Genomic DNA, 11,158 nt, shown 5'->3' with positions numbered 1-11,158 from the left:
AATGGTCTTCTGTTTGTCTCAGTGGGTTGTGTTATTGATGTGAAACTTTATAGATCTTTTACAGGTTTGCTCAGCTAAGCCACTGAAAAACCACAAAAATTTTTTGTTTGTTGTACAGACAGCAAAAAATAAATAAATAAAAAAATTGCAATAAGTGCCAAAATTGGACAAAGCCAAAACAATGCAGTAGGGCACTGTTAAACAACAAGCCTTTCACCATCAATCCACTTGATGTTAATCACAAAGTGTGGGAGGATGATTTTAACCATTATCTTTTCTGGAATTAAAAAAAAAAAAAAAAAAAAAGTTGCTGGGTAAATTCACCCAAAAAAGTTCTTTGCAGTTTGTGCAGCACCCTGAATTGCCTGGTCCACCACCCCACCCCCACCCCCACCCCAAACCTCCACCCCGCTGGTCTGGAGTTCACATCTAAAGCCTGTCCAAGTCACGATCGGCTGAAAAAGCAATGAAGTTGTCTTTTTTTTTTTAAGCTGTTTTATTTATTTATTTGAATCAAAAAGATTGAACATATTTACAAAATGTCGCCATGCATGCAGGGCTGTGCCAAGAGGAAGGTCTCCTCTCCTAAACCCACACTTTTACAGTTCTTCTGAGGGCCGCTATCTTTGCTTCTCATGTTTATATAGTTACGTGTCCCTCCATAAAACCTCAATGAGTCGTCGTCCTTTTTGTTTTTCTTTTTTTTTTTATTATTCAAAACAAATTCACACTCAGGACCACTTGCCTTTGTTCCCTGGCTCTTACTTTTAGTTCTATCTGGAGAAAAAAAAAAAAACAACCTAAAGTTAGTATTCCGTAAGTCATCTCTCTCATCTCCTCGCACCAGAAGATATAAACCGTTGTTTGTTTTTAAAAATAATAAAACCCCAAATGTAGCACAGAAGATGACACGAGCGCCATTCTGTCTGGTTCGTTTGTTTGTGGAAGTACAGCACTGAAATATGGGACAGAATGTCTTCTTTTGCTCAGCTTTGAATTCTCCACCAATACTTGAAAATGGGTCAGTTCTGGCAAATATTTAAAACTGTGAAAAATGCACAACACTGGGGAAACAACCCCTGAGGGGAAAATGAATAATAATAATAATAATAATAATAAAACAAAAAAGAAAGAAGAAGCTCTTTTTCATGAATGAATAAAATGTACAAATATTATTTGTTGTGGTTCTTTTTCTTTTGAGCTCTACCCACATACATATATTCACACACAGTTGTTTTAATTTAATGAGACGCCCTATAAAAAAGCCATGTTTGCAGACTGGACATAACCAGTACACTCAGTCAACAACCTTTTATCATCAGCTGCTTATATATATATATATATATATATATATATATATATATATATATATATATATATATATATATATATATATGTATATATATATATATATATAATATACATCTAAAGGCTTTTATCAACACTGCATTCAGCTAAATAGTAATTACACACCAAATGTTCTTCTCCAATGACCCATTACATTGGAAGGGCACAGCCCGCTACTTCTTTCATCCTTACATGTGCCTCTTCAGGGTGGTTTTCTCGTCAATGTGCACAAATCAAAAGGATCCTCCACAGCCCGGACAAAACATGTAGTCTTAATGTGCTGTGTTGAAAAGTCTTGAAAGCCTGCACAGTGCATGGTTAAAAAAAAAAAAAAAAAAAGAAAACGCCCTAAGGCATGCACAGCAGAGCACATGATGCACTGTATGCCTCAGTCAGTACCATTGTGGTTGTTACTGTTGAAAAAGAAGCAAAAGAGGAGACATGAGAGGACATTTCAGTTCAGACAATACGGGGATTTTCAGTGAATACACGAGGGAAGAATTGGGGGAATAGCAGGAGAAATATGACATGGGGGACACTTCCCCCCCTCAATTTATTTCAGAGTATACTGATAACAAGAAATAATTAGAGGGTTAAACTGCAGTTGTTTGCTTTTCCACTGATTTAACATCCCCCCCACCAAAAAATAAGGTTAGTCACATTCACCCATTCACACACACATTCATACACCAGTGGAGGCGGCTGCCATGCGATGCGCTCAATCCATCCATTGGGGAGCATCGGGAGAACCCGTCATGAAATAATGTGTGACTATGTTTTGCAGCAACTGCTAAATATTACGGAATTGAGTTACTGAAGGTCATGTGAGCCTGTTCGTCTCTCTACGTTCTGATTGCTGAGGTGACCGCTCGCTCCAGTTGCTGTTTTACTAAACTCCTGTTTATTAGGGATGGTGCTGCTCATTGATCTCCAACTGACACGGTTCAACTGTTGATAGCATAAGCTTCGCAGACCTCATCCAATGTGAAAGTGGAGTACATCCTGGATAGATCACCAGTCCAATTAACCTGAAATGCATGTCGTCAGTGTGAGAAAGCCCATGCAAGCATATTGAGAACATATAAAAGGTTATCTCACCCTAATGGGAGCTGCACGTTGGGGTTGATCTCATCGGAAATGTTTTTAGATGCCCTATAAATTCCTAAATCTTCAAATATGACAAGCTTTAACACTTCCTGTGGTATATTCATTTGAGGAATGAGCCTAGATTTTCCTTGTCCAGCTTTTTGACTTGCCTGTGCTGCCTGCAGTCCCTAAATCTTTTACACTATAGAATTTTTTTTAGAGATTATTAGGGCTCAGGAGGAACCGAAGGTACTGGAGGTTCGACTTTGCTTTGCTCCAAGCGGTGATGAAGGAACTTGCTTTGCAGGGCGACAACAACGCGGCTGACTGATGTGTTTTTGCTGGGAGGACCCTGGGATTCAAGGCACAGAGGAGTGAGCGACTCAGCAATGAGGTATGGAGCTACTCTGAATATGCAGGCCACACGTGGCGGTCAATTGATCATACGAAGGTTCCGTCTCCGCCTTCACCCAATGCTGTTTGAGTTAGGCGTGGTCATTCTTACATTGCATCATGTGAAAATGCCAGTCATCAGGATATGTGAGAGAGAAAAAAAACCAAAACTGAAATAATTCACAAATATTCCATCCAAATGAACCGACGTGTATTCTGAACAAAGTCATTGAAATGCAAAAAAGGGCTGCACAGAGGTCGGCTGAGCGGCAACGACAGCAGAGGATTTGTCTTCCCACGCCATCTGCATTGCGCCTCCATTATAACTCTCACCAAAGTCCTCCAGGGACTGCAAAGTGCTCCGCTGGGCTCTTTAATTTCCTGTTCATTACTTGGCATATAATATTACAACATTTAGTGCCATAGGTGAGGGTTGGCAGTAGCTATCTGGACCACAAGACAACCAGGCAAACTGATCATTTTTTTTTCTCCCTTTCGGTTCACCCAGAGAGTCACGATGCGAGCTTTTTACAAATATACTAAATCCACACATGAAGTGTAAGAACGTGTGGTACGGGAGTACATTCAGCGGCGAGAGTCGGCTCCGGACGTGCAGCCTCCACCCTCCGTGTCATCCCGATCACATTCCCAAGTTGTGCATTCGCAGCTAAATTTACATGGACCCAAGAGGCCGCGGGTGTGCCGCACATACATCCACCTGTCCCTGGCTGTGATTCCAAATAATCAACTCACCACAGTATCTTTGGACCGAGACGTGACTAATAATACCCCGGTGGTGTCGGCGTTAAAAGATGCGATACCGCTTTCATCATTCTTGGTGATCTCTGGGGCAACACCGATCCACGGAAACCTGCAAGCTCGGGTATTCCGCCGTGATAAGATCTTTACTCTGATAGGCCTCTGTACAGTATATAACTATATTCCCTGCAGCGAAACTGTATCTCTAAATCCCAATTGCACCATATTGAGTTGAACCGTCACTGCGGCAATCATAGACCTCCGAGGCTCATGATACACAGTTTTAGAGTAAGAAATCTGAAGGTTTATTCCAGTTTATTCCTGCTCCAGAGGAAGATGTAGTGTGGCGAAAAAGTAGAGCTGACAGAAAGTATTATACTCTAGATATTGTGGAGTTTAAAACTACTGGTGTACTAAAAAAAAAAAAAAAACCATCAGTTCTTGTAATTAGGTTTTTACGTATGAATGGAGTTCTATTTACGTTTCAAGGTTCTTTTCTGTAGTTTGATCATTTTCAGGGAACAAAATAAAAGGAAAGGTGACACATTGGTGCAGTGGTTCGCACTCACTCCTCACGTCCAGAATATCTTCAACTTCAAGGTTGAGGGTCTTTTGGTGAGGAGAGTTTGCATGTTCTCCTTCTTTCTGGATCGCCCGCAGAGGAATAGAATTCAACGTAAATATGCAATTAACTAAATGACAGAAAGTGCACAAGTGAAAGGAATGTCCCTTAAACTAGTTAAGTGGAGCTTTCACCCCCATTTTATTTTGTGCCATGATTCAGTAAATCCAGCTTTACATTTACGTCTAAGTCACCTATTGCATCAGATTTAATTTGTTGTCCCCACAAGTGTATCACTTACCGGTATGTGTCAGTGAACTTCCTAGTTTTCGTAACTCGTAGCACAGATTGAGAAATCCGAGTCATCGTGGTTTGAAAGTCTCCATGAGACAAGTCTGAAAAACAATTCATCCCCGACAATAAACCCGATGACAGATGTTTGTAAGCAAATTCAAAAGCCAAATTTTTATTTTATTTTTTTTAAGTTTTGGAGTACCTGCAGGTGCCACCCAGAGAACATTATGTAACTTTTATTTAAAGGAAAAGCTGCGACGAAGCAGATGAATCACGGTTAATCTTCAGCCCGACGCTCACATCACCTCCCCTACAGTGACGTAAGGGAACAGCAAGCACATCCGGATTGTCAGGCGAAAGCCAGGATGAGGACAATGACGGCTTATCGTGCCGCATAATTTCATTTTTTCACTTAAATTAATGACAGTCATTAAGCACCGAACATCCCACAAGCCGGGGCAGGGGTACTTATATTTAACCTTTGACTGCTATCAGTGTAATTACAGCATGTGAGGTAGCCGCTTCCCACACCTCCGACACGCCGCCAAGGTTCTTGCAATAAACTCACATCTCGTAAGCAGCTCCCCGGGGTGAAGGCATCCAGATTACTAATTATGAGCTCAACAACAACTTTTGAGAGGTTTTCAACGGAACACCTCCATGTTTTTTGTACATAATTTAACCATCATGAACGTTCATTCTTTGCATCGACACAAAAGAATTAGTGCTTTTTCAGATTTCCTCCTCGATGTTTCACCAGTGCCAGTGTAGTGGTTAGTACTGTTGCCTCACATTGGGAAAGTCCCTGGTTCGATTCTGGACTTGTGAGCCCGGAGGTTCCATGTTGTCCCTGAGCATGTGACGACTTTCTGTCCGCATTCTGCTTTTGTTCCACAGTCCAGAAAAATTCAACATTTTGAACGGAAAAGTCGAGAAACCCGGAGGAAAACCATTCCTGAATGTAATTTCATCAAAAGGGACACTTTTTTTTTTTTAAATTGAAAGGGTAAGTTTCAATTTTGGAAAAAGAATAGAAATGCTGTGGAAAAACCAAAGTGAAAGGTTATGATTTTTCTTGGTCATGCTATTACTAATTAAAGGTCATGTTGTAGTCATGTTAAAAAGACATTAGAAAATAAACAAACAAATCCAATAATCATTTTTGCCAATTCTAAACTTTCAAATAAATGTTATAAAAGAGAAATTAAATATAAAAGAATCAACATTTGCATGATATGATAGAAATTTTTAAAAGTGTGATGGATAAATTACAAAAAAATAAAAATAAAAAAACCCAGAAATGTGCCTGATCTTGGTACTCTGCAGCACATCTGCCCACACCAGCAGTGTTTAATATGCAGTTAGAAACAACATGTTTGTAACTGAGGAAGTGAAAAAAAATCCAACAATCTTGAAATGAGAGACTCAGCTGCTGTGAGGACAGATTCATGAACGGAGATACTCCCAAAGAGATATTAAAGAGAATATGAGCCAACTGAGTCCTTTGGAGAGGAACAAAGTGTAGGAAGGTATAGCCAAAAAAAAAAAAAAAAAAAGCCCTGCAACTGAACTGAGCTCCAGTAGCTGGAATCAAGCGGAGGGATTTGGGATTAACAGTATCATGAAATTTAAATGGGGACGGCAGAGCCTTAGTAGGTGTCTTGAGTTTTCATTGCGAGCGTTTGGGCCTTCCTCCAAACACTTAAGCGACTTTGTACAGTTCTGGTGGTACTGAAATCCTTCCCACTGACATCTGCGCTAAAGCCCGGCATCCACAGTCAAGTCTATTAGATAAATCCTTAAGCCCATTCTCAGTAATCTGTTCACATGCTCCGAGTGTTGAAATTGCCGCAGCATTGCACCTGTTTTTGTTTGCATCACGTGTATTTGGCTTCCTCCGCAGGGTGCAGAGCCGCTTCTCAACGCTCCCTCCTTCACTTTGGACGAGCGAACGGATTCGGGATCAAATAAAAAACTTTTTACAACAAAGCTCCTTTGAAGTATCAAGATAAGCGATGACACTGACCGGCATAATCCCCAGCGAGTCGGTTGAAGGCGAAAGTGGAAGAGGAGGAGTCGAGGCCGGGCGGTAATTAAAAGATGGGAGGTTAAGATGGACTGATGGGACGTTCTCATTTACTCACTCTGTCGGAGCATCTGCCGGCTCGACGGTGAGGTGGGTGTCAAATTACAAGCACTCGGTGCAGCTTTGATCAACTTGCAGGAAAGCTCGAGATTTCTTTTTTTAACAAAACATAAGAAGCTATGCCTTCATTGCTAAATGTTCACGTCAGTGTTTATTTTTGTGATGGCAAGCAAATCTAACGGAGCGCAGAACAGATGCATATTTAAATATTTGATCGGCTCTGGATGCTGTCATCCACCGAGGACTTTCTCCAGGTGCTCCAGCTTCCCCCTACGGTCCAAAATCATGTTTACAACGCAAACGGAAAATCAGAAGTTGCCCTTCGGTGTGGATGGGAGCGTGTGAGGTTGTCTTTCTCACTGCCTTTGTGCACATGCATACATTGGGTAAAGCATGTGGAAGATTGATGGATGGAGCTTTCTGACATGTTTATAAGACATCAGAATTAAACCAGACAGGCGTATAAATAGTTGTTGAGGCACTTCATCCAAATACATTGCCAGGAAATGTATGAATATCAACATCCATCCATGAAGACGTGAAGAAGAGGGAACTTTAATGTGCTGATGGTGTTTGAGGAATCATGATCAAGCATCATAAATAACTGTATGGATGCTCATTGAATATTTAGAGATATTTCAGAGTGACATTGTAATTCCTACCAACTGTCATTATACTTTGCTCAGTATTTATCGCTGAAATCTTCATGTCCGCCAAACTTCATTTGACCTTTTACAATCATTTTCTGGCACGGTCACTCAATACTCAGACGTGGACTATCTGTGCGGACTAAATCGCGCATTAGGACAATTATTTTCGCATTCTTCTTCAGGAGCCGTCGCGTCAGGGTGAGTCCCGACCTGCCCGACACCGAGGAGACGACAGCAGAGGATACGAGATGCAGATCAGGAGCCGCCGACCACCACTCAGCAGGGGAGGCGCTTGGCGGAGGGCGCAGAATGAGGGTGGGGTGTTTGGTTTGGACTCAGCTATTTTTATCTGGATGCCATGAAGACAGCTGCCGTCCTCCAGAGTGTCCGAGAGGCTTTTTATTCCCCCCCCCCCCGAATCACCAGGAACAATGACATGGGAAACAGAAGTGAAGCTGCTTCTCATTTTTCTACGTCGACGATTTGGAGCTAAAAATAATAATAATAATTATAGAACAAAACTATTTTAATGCTTTCATTGAGGCCAGCAGTGGAGTGGATCATAAGATCATCCGCTTCGACAGAAAGCCTTACCGACTTTAGATTCAGACTTGATCTGGAGTAGAATCCACATCAGAATGTATGTAAAGCTGGTAAATCCTATCCATTCAATCCACTTGTTTCTAAAGATTCTTCACATATGTAAACTAAAATTACTTGTGTGTGTGAGGATCTCAATTTGTTTCTGCATTATGACATATAAATACATCCATCTTTACCTCAACTCGCTGGATTTTTCCTCCTGCAACAGGTTTGTTTGCTCTCAATCAGACGCTTATATCTGCTATATAAGGTCCTCATGACAGTAATATGAACTGTATTCATGCTCATTGGATTCATAGATAACATTACCGGAACTGATCGATCCCGTGTTGATAAAACTGAGGATGTCAGGTCTGCAACCGGTGGTTCTGGAGCAACATGTTGCTCTTCACCCCCTCTAAAATGAGCATTCTCATCAGCCAAATAAAGCAAAACTGCTAAAAGAGTCAGAATAGATATATTGCTAAAAACGGATAAAAAGCTAAGAAAAAAAGAACAAATGTAAAATTGCTAGAATAGTGTTGTTTTTTTTAGGAAAAGGAAAAATGGGAAAGAAGGGAAAGGGAAAATTGAGAAAAAGGATAAAATCAAGAGAAATTAATAAAGATGAATCGAAAAAAACTAAAAAATGACAATGGAAATAATGAAAAGAAAGGAAAAGGTGAGGAAAAAAATTTAAAAAGGGTAAAAACAAAACAAAAAAAAAAATGGCTCAAACCATTGGGAAAAATACAGCGGTAATAAACTGCAAAAGAAAATGCATAAATGGCTAAAGCAGGGAAATCCATTTATTTTTTCCCCCATTTCCCATAATTATCTGTAGACAAATTTTCCCATTTGATTAAAAATTGTGAAAAAGGCTCTTCTGGTCATAAAGGTAGCAGACCCCTGGACGAGAAGCAGGCAAAGAAAACCCACAATCCACTGAAGAAATGCAAAATCCAACCAGAGGTGGTCTGAAGTGGAATTCAAGACATTTACAGGTTCTTGTGGGCTTGAAATCTCAGTGCGCTCCCACCAAACACATTCCACACGAACAACTTGCAGAAATAAATCTATAAACACAAAAGTTAAAGCATGCGTTAACAAATCTCAGTAAAAGCCAGCGGCTCCAGCCTCCTGTTTACACGGACCGCTGGGGAATGTGGTTGTTTTTTACTATTTTAGCAGGTGTCTTTTACAGGTCGTGTGCTTCGACCCTGACATTCCCGCGCCACTTCAGAGCAGGCGGGACCTCTGCCATCCGTTTGGCTGGAGATACGAGACAAGAGCCTGACAGAGTGACGGTGACATTCTCCACATGAGCTGAGAATGCGAGTCTGCTGCTGGAGACCAAATGCCACAAGGTCGATGCTCCGACACGAGCCGCAGACTTTTTACTTTTGTAGTTTATAAAAAAAATTTCATTTTAAACCAGATCCTGTTGCTGGGTGTCTCATGCTTTATATATTCTCTGAAATTACAGTTATTTATTAATAATTACTTGCAATCTTCATATTACTTTTCTTAAAAAAAAAAAAAAAAAAAAAAAAGCCTCTCTTCTTGAAGAGCATCACCTTTTTGCCCAGTAACAATTTGTTCTGAATTACTTACCTGGTTTGAGAATAAATATAAGCTTAAATATCAAGTTCAGATATGAAAAATATTTCGAGTCGATATGATGCGTCGCTTTTTTTATGTACTTTGCAGAGTTTCTCTGAACTTATTTTTTACCGATTGAAAAAGAAAAAGTATTTCAATTCAACAAGAAAAACTTTCAACTTCGATTTAAACGTTACACTTTCTTTTTAAAAAGTGAGGATCAGATCCATGTTTTGCTCTAAGATTAAAGTATTTCCTGGTTAAACGAGTTCATAAGAAACATTTTTCAAAGACCAAAATGGCCTTTTGTTAAGCAGCTGTTACTATAAGTATTTCAAGAAAAATAAAATTCAAATTAGGACAATTTGCTTTGGGAAATGGATTTATTTTAGGTTTTTCCTGTAAAAATATACATCAAGAGATGAATTTCCAGAATGAAGCACAAAAAAAGAAAAAACCTTGCTTCCTCTAAATTAAACTCAACTTTTTCAACATTCTTGGTGTACATACTTTATATATATATATATATCCTGTAACCACTCATGGCTGCAGAGTATTATAGAAAATGTGTTGAATTCTAATAAACAGAAAAGCCTGAAGTAAAATTTGACATTATTAGATATGAGAACTGTTCAAAAAGTAAAGTTTGAAAAGTTCTAACATCTCCATGTTTCAAGGCGCAGACAGCTAACTTTTAAAACGCGGGAATGGAACACAGAAGGAAGCATTCCTGTTAAAAGTACGATTACAATCCAGAAGATGATACAAAACTGGCACAGTCTGTACACAACATCAACGCGTTGTTTCAAGTACTCGTCTTCGTTTTCCGTGTCATGTCATCCTACACGTTGCTTGCAGCTGACATTTCAAATAAGAAAAAAATTAAATAAAAATAAAAAATCGACACGCTTTGCTGAGAAAATAGACGTAATCGTATCTTCTGTGTGACTTGATTTACCCCTCCAACACAAATGCAACACAGTCCCTCCCGTCTCCCACTGTGTGGCACTGAGAAGTTGACTGATGGAAGCGCTGCCGCCCCGGCGTCTAAGTAGGAGCTCACAGAGGTTTAATGAAACTAGCTTCTCCAGGAGGCAAATGTTTGAGCAGATGATCTGCAGGAAGAAATGACAGACAAAAGCAGAAATGCTTCTAAATGCTTTCAAAGGCAGCAAAAGAATGACAATAATCTAAATTAGATCCTTAGTTTGTGAATCGAATGAAGAAATCCCATGATGTCGGTTATTCTTTTTTCCTGCATAAAATGGTGAATGCACTTCGTTTACGACACACGTTTTACTGCTTCAGCTCATCATTAGGAGAAACTCTGACTTCAGTGTCTCGCCCGGGGACACTACGACACAAGGACCGGGCGTGATGGGGGATCGAACCGCCAACCTCAGGTGTGGAAGACGATCCGCTCTCCCACAGCCGCCCACAGTGTCTTCAGAGGTTTGTTGTCATGTTTTTGAATCAAGAGTCAAATAAAGGTGCATCTCAAAAAATGCAAATACAAGCATTTTATATTACACAGTATTAAGGATTTTTTTCATTACATTTTCACTTAAAAGTCATTAAATGAATAATTACAATAGCTCAAAATCAAATTTTCTTAAGATGGGAGGGCAGAAATTAATCCAATCACTTCACAATGATATCCACATTTTCTGAGATGCACCTGTATTGTGTGCTATTGGACTTTATAAACTAAATAAAAGTCATACTGGACTGTGATTT

The sequence above is a fragment of the Lipophrys pholis genome (assembly GCF_963383615.2).
Source record: "Lipophrys pholis genome assembly, chromosome: 12".
Classification (NCBI taxonomy): Eukaryota; Metazoa; Chordata; class Actinopteri; order Blenniiformes; family Blenniidae; genus Lipophrys; species Lipophrys pholis.
Note: the sequence above shows the minus strand (reverse complement) of the source record.